Genomic DNA, 11,417 nt, shown 5'->3' with positions numbered 1-11,417 from the left:
AGGTATATTTGGACCCAAAGTATAACAAACGGTATATTTAAATCTTTTCTCATAGTATAGGGATATTTGGCCCTTTGCCATTATTTATGACATGAATATGATGGTAATTAGCTAATATATAAATCCTCTCCCCACTTACCGTTAGGAAGCAACTTTTGAGCTTATGATGAAATAACACAAAAAAGGGTGATGCAAATAATAGTGTTAATTAGTAGTTCTTGAGCCTATTGTCGAGCTAGATAGTGGATTAATATAAGTGTGGAATGAGATAAATTCGAGTACTCCGTAAACGAAAACTCACATAATAATTATTACAATGCTATGTCTCCTACATAATGATTATAACCCAAAAATCAAGTGAATAGAGTGAGTCTATCGTATTAAATAATTAATTAGATAAATACGATCAATTCAACCTAATTAGAATCGCACACTACTCTCACTGATGCATACCAGGGCAAACTTGCGAGCGACTTTGTGTTAAACAAAGATGACAACAATGCTTATATTAACATGCTTTTCCAGAGAGCAAACGAAATGGATTTTGTTTTCCAAGTCCGTAATATTATTGGTTCAAATATACCCTTCTTTTATTAAATTTGTCCAAAATGGACATTTGATGAGGTCGATGCTACCTAGCTTACCACCTCAGCGCATGAAATGTGCATGGAAAAGGAAAATTATAGGGAAACCAAAAATAACAAGAAACGGTTACTTGAGTGTTCCATCGTCAACAACTAAAATTGGCAGTCAAAACTGGAATAGCATTGACTAACAAAAGATGTGGTGAGATGTCAAGCAATGATTTGTCCATCCTCTGCACCCTCAAAACAATGGTTATAGCAAAACACTTCCTGCCTTTAAGATGCCTTAATAACTGAACAGTCTCAATCAGTTTTACGATATAGCTAGCACGATTAATATCATTTTTACTTTGGGTTCAAATATACCTCTGATTTAAACGGAGGGACACATATCATCATCCTGTTGGTCAATTCTAAATATCTCTTAATTAATTAAAAGACTCATTATCCATACCCGAAAAATAATTTTTTTTTTTTTGTAAAAACTGGAAAAAACTAAAAAAATATTTTTACTAAATACTGAAAAAAATGAAAATATTTTTTTTCTAGTTTTTACAAAAAACTGCTTTGAAAAAACTGAAAAATATTTTCTAAAATAATATTTTTGTAAAAACTGAAAAAAAAAAAAAAATTCTAAAGCAATTAAAAACTGAAAAAAACTGAAATATTTTTAACTAAAAACTGAAAAAAAAATTTGTTTTTTCATTTTTTACAAAAACACTGCATTAGAAATTTGCTTTTTAGTTTTTTTTTTTCATTTTTTACAAAAAAATATTTTAGAAAATATTTTTTAGTTTTTAAAGCAGTTTTTTTGTAAAAACTGGATAAATAATATTTTCTTTTTTTTCAGTTTTTACAAAAAAAGTTGCTTTAGAAAATTAATTTTAAGCTTTTTGTTTTCAGTTTTTTTCAAAAACATTGTTTTAGAAAATATTTTTCAGTTTTTTCTAAAACAGTTTTGTTGTAAAAACTGGAAAAAAAAATATTTTCGTTTTTTCAGTTTTTTCCAGTTTTTACAAAAAAAAATTACTTTAAAAAGTTATTTTTCGGGTATGATGAATGGGTCTTTTTAATTAATTAGAAGATATTTAGAATTGACCAACAGGACAATGACGCGTGTCCCTCCGTTTAAATGAGGGGTATATTTGAACCCAAAGTATGACTGCAGGGGTATAAATAACTCAATAGTATAACGAAGGATATTCTTAAACCATTTTCGAAAGTAGAGGGGTATATTTGGTCCTTTGTCGTATAGCAAAACACTTCCTGCATTTAAGATGCCTTAATAACTGAACAGTCTCAATCAGTTTTACGATATAGTAGCTAGCACGATTAATATCATTTTCTATTGAGTCATTTTCTTTGCATTCATATCCTTCTCATTACTCTTCCCATAAGACCAACGAAATTGGATGAATAAATCTTCTTGTGATCATTATAAATAAGATTGTAGGTCTGGAAAAAAAAATGAAACGATGTCTTTTTCGTATTAAACGCCCTCAAATATTTTAAGATAACTTTAATTTATCAAAACGACTGTATTCAGGATCTAAATGAATATTATTTTTTTGGGGGAACTCCATGCAAATATAAATTACACAGAGATTTGATATACATTTTTGAAAGAAACCATAATAGCGGTCGGACATTGCAATTCAAGACCTCATGCCAGTGAGGTTCTCCCCCGTTTAATCGAATATACGCTACCTATCAAACTTGACTTCTTTTATACAGTGTGTGCGGCCAAATATTTATTTGTTTCTAGTATTTATATCAATTAAAGCAGTTATAATAAGATAGGGGTCTGAATCAAATCCTACACCGCCTCAAGGTGGTAAAAAAAACCTGAACAGTTACTGTTTATCCGTAAAACGGTACAGTTAAATTTATTGCGTGGTTTATAGACAAGCGAATTGATTTGATCCAAAAATAATAAAGAAATAGGATGAAAATTAAGAATTAACGATTGAAATTGAAGAATATAACAAGCCCGGTTCCGAACTCAGCGTTCCCGAGAGCAAAAGTGTAAATAATGATAAAATAAAATAAAAGCTGCTGAATTTAGAGCAAAAATAGTAAAGTAAAACTTTTGTGTGCGGAAAGTTTCATATATCCTTAAAATGGTTGCTAACCCAGCTATTTATAACTCTATTTAGAGAAACAAGATTCTCGGATCAAGCCCCTCTTAAATGATAATAAAAGAATCATTTATAAACATGTAACGACAGGCCTTGAATGCAGATATTCTCTACAACGGTCGTTCATTTAGTGATGACGAATATTCCCTCATTGAATATTGTCCAATGGCAAACCTTTGAACTTTTACCGTCAACTACGTTTCTTTTGAAATTTATTTGGTACTGGTCACACCCGTTATGTCCGGTATTGGTTGCTCCATGACTCGTCCTTTGCTTATCTTCGATTTCACGTGTCATGTTACCATTCGACCATATGTTATTAACCAATTTTACTTCATACAGTTATAAATTATAAATTATAGTGAAAATACATGTGACTTAATCATGATTAAGTGATAACTTTATCTATGAAAATACATATATTGTATTCTACAATTTGATATAGGTGCCGAATATGAATAAAATTTTCTTCTAAATGTTATGGAGTGAAAGTACAAGAGGAGAGGGGTGAATTGTACGCCTATTAAAAATTCGTCAACTATATTTAGACTTAGTCGACTGATATGGAGACAACCTACACGAAACTGTTAGTCCTTTCGATTTAAGTAAATATAAATCACAACAAACAGTAAAAGCACAAAATATAGTATGAGAGCGATAAGGTAAATGACACCAGAAATTTTTATACTGGTTCAGAACCAATATGGTATCCTAATCCAGTCTCCTTGGCTTACAAGGAGGTTATCTCTTTGAGCTCTTTGTAATTTGAATATGTACAGCCTTTGTGATTTTCAGCGTTCACCACCAACGTTTACAAGGTTGGTTTTCACTCGCTCACCAACAACGAGCAAGGATTGGTTTTGACACGCTCACCAACAACGTATAAGAGTTGATTTTTACTCGCTCACCAACAACGACACTTTGGTTTTTACTCGCTCACCAAAGAAACGAACAATGACTCAACCTCTCAGTATTTTTCTCTTTCTCTTTATCTTTTATGACACTTGTAAACTTAGGAATACAGTGCTTGACTAAGGTGTAGAAAGAGTAGGAAATGTTGGGAATAAACCCCCTACAAAAATAATATTCACAGTAATAAAAGCAGAATAATCACGTAGCACCGAGATACAATAATTAGCAAGAAAAAGAGTGACAATGACACCAAGATTTTTACGTGGAAAATCTTTTGAATAAAAAAAAAACCACGGCCCCGAGACGAGCAACTGATATCACTATAGTAAGGAATTTTACACTTTTTAGGTCCGAGTAAAATACTCCAAAGACTACAACAACTCTCAAAAGAAATAACCCTCTTTTGATATTCTCACCTCACTACAATATCGCTCACTCTCTATTTTTCTCACTGACTATTTTCTTATACCTTGTCTGTGAAACCTCACTTATAGTCGAAGCCTCACTCTCTAAAGCCTACTATATTTGACAATTTGCATACACTTTTTCTTCTTTTTCTTCAATGTTGACAATTCAACAAAGTTGGCTACCAACCCAAAGAAATTCAACAAAGTTGGCTACCAAACCAAAGGAATTCAACAAAGTTGGCTACCAAACCAAAGAAATTTTTCTTAGGCACATGCTTATTACTTTGGCTATTGAATGAGATGGAACCCATCAATCTCCCCCTCCAGTCTCATTCATCTAGAGGAGGTAGTATTGTCTTCTAGTTTGAGTGCATGCCGACAAGTTCTTTGCATAGCTCGAACTTGTCTCTTGGTACCACCTTGGTCAACATATCGGCAGAATTTTCACTGGTGTGAATCTTTTTGACCTGTAAAGATTCGTTCTCCACTCGCTCACGAATCCAATAATATCTCACATATATATGCTTTGTTCTTGCATGGTTCATGGAGTTCTTGCTCAAGTCTATTACACTTTGACTGTCACAATAGACGACATACTCCTTTTGATGCAATTCGAGCTCTTGAAGAAACCGCTTGAGCCATACCATCTCTTTGCCAACTTCTGTAACGGCAATGTACTCTACTTCAGTTGTTGAAAGTGCAACACACTTCTGCAATTTAGACTGCCATGATATAGCTCCCCCTGAAAATATAAACAAATATCCAGCAGTGGATTTTTTGTTATCAATGTCACCTGCCATATCAGTATTTGTATAGCCCTTCAAGATTGGATGAGATCCTCCAAAGCACAAACAATCTCCCGTGGTACCTCTCAGCCTGAGTATCCACTTGTCTGCTTCCCAATGTTCCTTTCTAGGATTTTCAAGGAATCTGCTAACAACACCAACTGCATAAGCAATATCACGTCTGGTGCATACCATTGCATACATCAAGCTTCCGACTGCTGAAGAATAAGGAACTCTAGCCATGTTTCCTTTCTCCTCTACACTTTTAGGACACATATTCTTGCTCAACTTTAGATGACTATCAAGAGGTGTGCTGACTGGCTTAGCATTCTTCATGTTGAAGCGTTCTAGTATACATTCAATGTACTTCTCCTGAGACAGCCACAATTTTCTACTTGTTCGCTCTCGAACTATCTTCATACCCAGAATTTGTTGTGTTGGGCCCAAGTCCTTCATATCAAATTACTTGGACAAATCTCCCTTTAACTTTGCGATTAGCCCCTTGTCTTTTCCTATAATTAACATGTCATTCACACACAACAACAATATAATAAAGTTATTTTCAGAAAATCTTTTGAAGTATACACATGGATCAGAATATGTCTTTATGTAAGTTTGACTTTTCATGAACGAGTCAAACTTCTTGTACCACTGTCTTGGTGCCTGCTTCGATCCATAAAGACTCTTATTCAGTTTGCATACCATATGTTTCCTTTTAACTACTTCAAATCCTTTTGGCTTCTCCATATAGATCTCCTCTTCCAAATCTCCATGAAGAAATGCAAATTTCACGTCCAACTGCTCCACTTCAAGATATAGGCTAGTTGCTAAGCTCAAGATTGTTCGAATAGAAGTCATTTTGACAACAGGTGAGAAAACTTCGTCAAAATCAATACCTTTCTTCTGCTCGAAGCCTTTTACCACCAATCGAGCTTTGTATCTGACCAGCTTGCCATTTCCATCTTTCTTGAGTTTAAAGACCCACTTACATTTTAGTGGTCTTTTACCCTTTGAAAGTTTAACCAGCTTGTACGTGTCATTTTTCTGCAAAGATTCCATCTCATCTTGCATGGCTTTCATCCACTGATTCTTTTCTGGATGGGACATCACCTCCTTAAGACTTTCTGGCTCCCCCTCATCACTGATGAGGACATAATACATGGAAGGGTACCTGCATGACTCTACCATTGGCCTTTCTGATCTCCTGAGAGGTTGAGGTTGAGGTTGTTCTTCTCCCTGAGTGGGGTGATCCACTTGCTCGACATCATCATCAAGATGCTCCCCCTGCTCAATAACCTCACCAGGTTGCTCCCCCTGCTCGGCAACCTCGTCGGCCGTACTTTCTGCACTTGTGGGATTATTAGAAGTAGAAGGAATAGTAACAAGGTTAGGAATAATACCATTCTTGTCCTTCTCTGACATATCATCAGCAGTTCCAACTTCACTTTCTTGGAAGACTACATCTCTGCTTCTGATGACCTTCTTCTTTACGGGATCCCACAATCTGTGTATCTGAATTCTTCATCTCCATATCCGATGAATATGCAAGGAAAAGATTTATCATCCAGCTTTGTTCTCTGCTCATTTGGTACATGTGCAAAATCTTTGCAACCGAACACCTTCACATGCGAGTATGATACATCCTTGTTGGTCCAAACTCTCTCTGGGATGTCAAACGCCAACGGAACTGATGGGCTCCTATTGATCAGGTAACAGGCTATCTGAACTGCTTCACCCCAGAATGACTTAGGCAGTTTAGCCATTCTGAGCATGCTTCTCACCTTCTCCACAATGGTGCGGTTCATCCTTTCGGCTACGCCATTGTGTTGTGGGGTTCCAGGAACTGTCTTTTCATGTCTGATCCCATGGTTCGAATAATACTCTTCAAATTCCCTTGAAGTGTACTCACCTCCATTGTCACTTCGGATACGCTTTAGCTTTCGGCCTGTCTCCCTTTCCACCATAGCATGAAATTTCTGGAAAACTTGAAACACATGATTTTTGGTTTTCAAAATATAAACCCATAATTTTCGTGAAGCAACATCAATAAAAGTAATAAAATATTTATTACCGCTCATCGATTCAATTTTCATTGGACCACAAATATCAGAATATACCAAATCAAGTATGTTTAATTTTCTTTCAGACGATGTATGAAATGAGACTCTATGCTTCTTACCAAATAAACAATAGTCATAGGGTTTTACTGTTGTACCTTTGGCATAAGAAATGAGTGATTTCTTGGCAAGAATCTACAATCCTTTCTCGCTCATATGACCCATTCTTTTGTGCCACAAATCTGCAGAAATCTCATCTTGTGCCGCATTCAATTCACCCTGGCATATTTCTACATTTGTCCTGTACAACGTGCCATGAGCAACTCCCTTTGCAATCACCAATGATCCCTTGGTGAGTCTCCACTTTTGATTTGCAAAATAGTTCTCGTATCTATCTCGGTCTAAAGCAATTCCCGAGATCAAGTTCATCCCCAAATTAGGTACATGTCGCACATCCTTTAGAACCAATGTGCATTCGACATTTGTCTTGATACAAATGTCACCAATCCCCGCAATCTTTGAGTAACTTGTGTTATCTATTCTCACAAGGCCGAAATCACCTACTACATATCTGCAAAAACGATCTCTTACCGGTGTGGCATGGTAAGATGCTGATGTATCAACCACCCATTCTGACTCTGGACCTGATAAGTGCATGCATTCCTCTTCCTCGTTTATAAACAGGACAACATTATTATTGTTTTGCACCATGGAGGTTGTGTTGTCGTCATTCTCCTGGCCACTAGTTTCACCTTTGCCCTTCCTTGAATTTGGGCAATCTCTTTTGAAGTGACCTGGTTGATCACAATTATAGCAATTTCTAGCTCTTGATTTGGATCGGTTCTTAGACTTTCCACGAGTTCCAGATCTACCATAGTTGCTGGAACTCCTTTGATAACTCATGCCTTTACCTTCTGTGATGAGAGCATGTCTTTGACTTTCAGGCTTCTTTCTCATCTTCTCATTGAGTAAAAGAGCCGATATGATATCTTTCAACTCAATGGTAGTCTTACCGTGTAGGATGGTTGTTGCCAGATTATCGTACGAAGATGGCAACGAGTTCAACAACAAGATGGCTTTATCTTCTTCCTCTATTTTCACTCCGAGATTGGCGAGTTGTGTGATTAGTCCGTTAAACACATTTAAATGTGACAAAAAATTCGTACCTTCACCCATGTGTAGGGCGTATAGTTGCTTCTTCATGTACAATTTATTTGTTAGCGTTTTGGACATGTATAGGCTTTCCAACCTTGCCCAAATGCCACGTGCGGGGTCTTCATCAATGATGTTATTTACCACATCATCTGATAAGTGTAACCTGATTGCACTAGCTGCCCTTTCATCTGAGTCAGCACAATCCTCAGCTTTCATGGTATCAGGCATTTTGGCATCAGCATCTAGTACCTTGTGTAATCCTTGTTGGATGAGCAGATCTCTCATCCTTCTTTGCCATGTTGAGAAACCGCTGTCTCCAATAAATTTTTCTACCTCATACTTTACTCCGGATATTTTTATTTTTCACCGAGTATAGTACCACCGACAGTGAATAGTATTTCTGTGAACGAGCAGAACCTGTGCTCTGATACCAGTTGTTGGGAATAAACCCCCTACAAAAATAATATTCACAGTAATAAAAGCGAAATAATCACGTAGCAACAAGATACGGTAATTAGCAAGAAAAAGAGTGACAATGACACCAAGATGTTTACGTGAAAAACCCTTTGAATAAGGGAAAAAACCACTGCCCCTAGACGAGAAACTGATATCACTATAGCAAGGAATTTTACACTTTGTCGGTCCGAGTAAAATACTCCAAAGACCACTACAACACTCAAAAGAAATAACCCTCTTTTGATATTCTCACCTCACACAATATCGCTCACTCTCTATTTTTCTCACAGATTATTTTCTTATACCTTGTCTGTGAAACCCCACTCTTTCTTTCTCTCTTTGTTGGTCTGTGGAAATGAGAGTTGAAGCTCTCCTTTATAACCAAAGCCTCACTCTCTAAAGCCTAATATATTTGATAATTTGCATACATTTTTCCTTATTTTTCTTCAATGTTGACAATTCAACAAAGTTGGCTACCAACCCAAAGAAATTCAACAAAGTTGGCTACCAACCCAAAGAAATTCAACAAAGTTGGCTACTAAACTAAAGAAATTCAACAAAGTTGGCTACCAAACCAAAGAAATTTTCCTTAGGCACATGCCTATTACTTTGGCTATTGAATAAGATGGAACCCATCAGAAAAGCTGTCTGTGAAGCTGGTACTGAGAAGTGTCTTCAACTGTTTCTTTAAATAGTTGTTCCTCTTGATGCAGTATCACCAGTTCATATTTGTTGAAGATCTTCCTTGATATGGTTTACTGATTTTTCTCATAATTGAAGTGCTTGGTTCCTTTTGGAGATTTGACCGTTGAATAAAATTTCTTTTATAGCAGTAGCATCCTTAATTCCCTTGCCATAAATTGATTGCTTGAAAGTGTACTTGAATTACAAATCTCCTCTATATTAGATGGCAGACCTTTGACGATTCTTACCATACTTGGACTTGGTCTTTTTTATCTCATTAGGAGAGAATCTTGATTTAAGGAATGATTCTTTAATAATTGATCCCATTCCTTTTATAACAAAGATTCTTTAATAATTGATCTCATTCCTTTTATAACTCAACACTGACATCTCCTTTATTCATGCCTATGTAGGAACTTGCAGAATTCTTCTTAGAATATTAGCTATCTTCTTTCCTTTTGTACAAGATCACCTATTTTGAATTTGCCTTCTAGTATTTTGCTTTCTTCCCTTGCAGGATCTTTATGTTATTTTCCTAGTGTATTGATTGACCCATTGATCTTGTCCTTCTTCCTCTTGGTTTGGCATCCTTCCAACATTTTGTGCTAATCTCTTCTAAACCGTGACCATGTTTGAGATTTCTTTCCGAATAACTTTTCCTTGTGCAATCTTCTTTCTTTTTCCAGGATTTCTTATTCCTTTTGGACCACCTTCTTGTTGTATCACTTTGTTGAAAATTGAGCGCGCTTCTTCTTATGACAGGTTATTTAGACAACCCAAGAGAGTTTCAATATCTTCTTCTTTGACTTTGGATCTGGACTTTTTTCTTCCAATATGAAGATATTAATGGCCATTTATTATTTTCACAATGAAAATGATTTCCTTTTGAGAAGATCTTAATATATCTTTTGTCTCCTTTATTGAGTAAAATATCAACCTTGGACCTTTTCAATATCTTTCTTGATTGTTGTAAGTAAGAACCTTCCTTGTATTGAATCTTCTGCCTCCGGTGCTTAAGCTTCCATCTTTGGCGTAATGAATATCTCATTTTGCCCTTAATTCTTGCCTCTTGATTTATGTACTTGAATTAATAATCCAATCAAATCCTTCTTCATTTAACTTGTCAAAAGTAAATTCACACAACTAAATATTTTTTGATTAAAACTTATGTTGGTTTGGTATTATCAAAATCAATACGTGAAACCTTGGGGCTAACATGGATGACTTATGAAAAATGTATATTAATTATAAGGTGTATAGAAATTAGAATTCGGACAGAGATGTGTTTCTGAAAGTCGTTCAACCTTGTATTATCGTTCACATTGTGACCTTAATCCTATCTTATCCCCTTCTCAAGACTTCATTATATTTAACGATATTTTTTTGGAACTGATTTCTGGCGAGGAATGTCAAACTGTCAAAGTAGAGGGTTCCATCTTGAAAGGAGAAGATTTTTTTTGCACCTCACTTAGTTTTTACATCACGCGAATAATTGCGACATAAATGTTTTACATACACATAAACTTGAGAAAAAGTTCAAATTGCCTTAGTATTTTTTGAAATTGTTCTATTTGGTCCGCCATTAGAAAATCGCTTGGTATACACTTGCGATTATGAATCTTTAGACTGAAATAAGTGAGTTCCAACTTCCACGTGTTCAAAACTTTCGAGAAAAAAGTTCAATTTTTTTTTCTAACTTTTGATTATAATTTAAAATTATCCTCAGTTGGAGCTCCATTAGGCTTTAAGTACAGAAATAGACTTTTTCCTAACTACATAAATAATGGTATTAGATTACGAAGTCTAATGGTGGACAAATAAATTGCTAAATTTCATATGGCATGCATGCATATTGAACTTGTTTTACTTATAAATTTTAATTACATAACTATGGAAGTAATATGTTATATATTTGCATGGTAATTTCTATAATTAAATTGATTAATTTGAATAGACATCATGTATGAATAAATCAAAGTGAATGTGGGTTTTTTGCTTTCTTCCTCGTGTACTGTTAAAAAAACCAAAGTACCAATTCCCACCCAGTCTAGGAAGTAATAATTCAACATAAATGCTTAGACATGGATCCAGTTATGATATTGTTGAAATAATGTCTGATAACATGCAATATAATATATATCAATATCTATCTATATTATTATAAAAGTGGGAACTTCAAAAGTTAAAAATTAAATTACCAGATTACCCTTCTAAATAACCGAAATATCTACTTATTAAA

This window comes from Nicotiana tabacum, chromosome 2, assembly GCF_000715075.1.
Source record: "Nicotiana tabacum cultivar K326 chromosome 2, ASM71507v2, whole genome shotgun sequence".
In the NCBI taxonomy this organism is placed as follows: domain Eukaryota; kingdom Viridiplantae; phylum Streptophyta; class Magnoliopsida; order Solanales; family Solanaceae; genus Nicotiana; species Nicotiana tabacum.
Note: the sequence above shows the minus strand (reverse complement) of the source record.